Below are 2,860 nucleotides of genomic sequence, written 5' to 3'. Positions count from 1 at the left end.
TAAACTAATTATGAGTAATTAATTGTGGTAAGTATCTAACTTATCGTGAATTTTTGGAGGATATATTTTCTTATATGAATATTTGATGTGGTAATTATTTAATTTCTTCACTTTTTGTGTGTGTTTTAAGATTTATGAATTATCAAAAGTATTTAACTATATGAAATAATATGCAACTAATGAAGAACAATTAGGGAAATTAAATTATAAACCGCTAAAATAGGACTGATCCTTAAATATTTTTTATTAATTAAGAAATGTTACACTATTAGTTAATTAAAAATTTAAAAATTCAAAAAAAGAGCATTGCACTTCTTATTATTATTATTTATTTAGAATGTATATATTAACGTTCGCCTAAAAGTAGTAGTACACTGCTTCAAACATAAAGAATAACCATTGTATAAATATTTCATTAACTCCTCATACTTTCTCGTATTATATGTCATCACTACTCATCAGTGTTATTAATAAAAATATATATTAAAAATAAATTAAACTATACATATTTTATACATAAATATATAATAATTAATTTTAATAGCTAATTTTAATATATAAATAATATTTTTTATTATTAGTAGAGTTGAAATTTAGATAATTCTCTGGGAAAAGGCTTCAACATTTCATTAAAATCTTAAAAGCATTTTACATTGTTGAATTTGGATGGTTATACAGTCACTCATCACTCATTTTTGCAATTCGTTTTCTTTTTTCATTTCCATCACCAGAGCAACACAATTGAGGAAGAACAAGAAATAAAGTTCATTAAACATTTAAACGTGAAGAAGAAATACAAGCAAGAAGGAAAAAAAAAAAAACAAATTTATCAAACCAAAAGAAAAAGGACGTCGAAGATAATCAGCTCTTTGTGCCATGGGACTGTTTAATTTTGTAGTTTGTGTGTGGGTTTTGCCATTTTTATGTACAAAATTTATTAATTAGTATTATATCAAAAATAATATTTTTGACAAGTTGTTATTGAACTCTTCTATAAGTTAATGTTCGACAAATTTGAACTTTGATTAGATTTTAAGTGTCAAAAATATTGCTTTGTTAGATCAAGTTTACAAGTTGGAATGACTTTGGAAGTAGTTATATATTCAGAGTTTCAAGGGCAAATTGAAACCTTAGTTAGATACTCTATTGAAGTCATAATGGTATAAGTCTCATAATGGTATAAGTGTAATAAGTCCACCAGAAACAGTTATTGGTATTTATTAGATATAATTGTAATTTTTAATTATTATAATTATCTATAAATAAGAATTTTAGGATCAAAATAAAGGGTTAAAAATTCTACTCAGAAACACTCTCACAAAATCTCATATCCCTACCAATTTTATGAGATTCTTAATCTTGAGTTAGTTTCTATAAATTTTCTTCCATGCTTTTAGATTCTTTTACAAATTTTGCACTCTACTTTCATATCATTTATTTTTTAAATTTAATTTCGGACATTTTACATTTTAAGTTTGTCTTTAATTCCTTTTATTTACTTTTGCAACAAAGTTTACGTTCAGACGACAAATTGTATTTGCATTTGAATATTTAATTTCCTATTTTGATTTTACTTTAATTTCTTATTTCATCATTTAATTAAAATATAAAAAAAATATTCACTTCTTCGTCATGACAAAGTAAAAGACTTTTGTTGTATGATAAATTAGTATCTACAAATAAGAGTAAATTTTGTTCCCAAAAATTAGATATTGAACCAATCCAATAATTTCACAATAATTAAATTTAGTTTGCTTGGATCTATGAAAAATCTGTTAAACAAATTGGCACGTTTGATAAGACAATTTTTGTTGTGCCAAAATTAATTTGGTAATTTTATGCATGTTAATGTTTTAGGTAGTGGATATGAAATGGTAAAGTCTAATGTCTAAAGAAGTTTCAAATAGCAACATGGAATCAAACACGTCTATGATTATTGCAAATTCATCATCATATGTAGAGAAAAGTATTTAGAATTTGAAAAATGTTGCAGTTGTTAATACAAATACTGGGGGGCAATAGACAAAATTTATGTCCTAAAATTGTGCCAGTACAAAATCAACTACCAGTAACTACAGAATTTTCCCGTCTTCCTCCTATTATGTGCTGCCACCTTCAGGCATTTATGCGCTTCCAATTAGATTTAGAAATGTGCTAGTTACACTAAATAACCAACCAAAATTTTCTCATTTTGGTATGAGTTGAGATTATCAAGTTGGTTTCTCGTTGAATAGCTCAAGATCATTATTAGCGGTTTTTCAACAACATATAAATGAGAGTCATTACGATTTAGTTAATTTATCAACTCAGCAAATGACTACAATTTTAAATTCAATCATGAATGATAATACTGTCAAGTATGATTAGTTAGATGGACATGGTTAACCTCAAAATATAGGTTACAATAATAAGAAAGGTTTCCATCATAATTTTAATGACGAAAACAATCTCATGCCATTCAACGTGGTCAAAATGCTGAAGATATTTTAAATTAAATTTGAGTCAATCCGCATGACAATCATTATCAAATGATAAGGATTGTTAAAAGAGTAAATAGTCAAATTAGTCTCTGAAAGATCACTCATTCTCTAAATTGGTCACCGAATTTTTTTTTTAATCAAATTTGTCCTTCAAAGATTTTAAATTAGTCATGTTAATCTTTTTGTCACTTTCATTACTAATGACGTCAAAATTTGCTAACGTGGCACGTTAAGTGACATCACAATATCTACCTAGTAGTTCTAATTGGCGACTAACATGATAAGTTTATGAAATTAGATTAAATCAACTCAAATTGAAAGATTCTAATGCCTCAAGTTCTCCCACAACTAGAAAATGGATTAATACAGACAGATTTAGT

The sequence above is a fragment of the Arachis duranensis genome, chromosome 9 (assembly GCF_000817695.3).
Source record: "Arachis duranensis cultivar V14167 chromosome 9, aradu.V14167.gnm2.J7QH, whole genome shotgun sequence".
In the NCBI taxonomy this organism is placed as follows: domain Eukaryota; kingdom Viridiplantae; phylum Streptophyta; class Magnoliopsida; order Fabales; family Fabaceae; genus Arachis; species Arachis duranensis.
The sequence above is the reverse complement of the archived record's forward strand: the minus strand, read 5'-3'. Positions refer to the sequence as shown.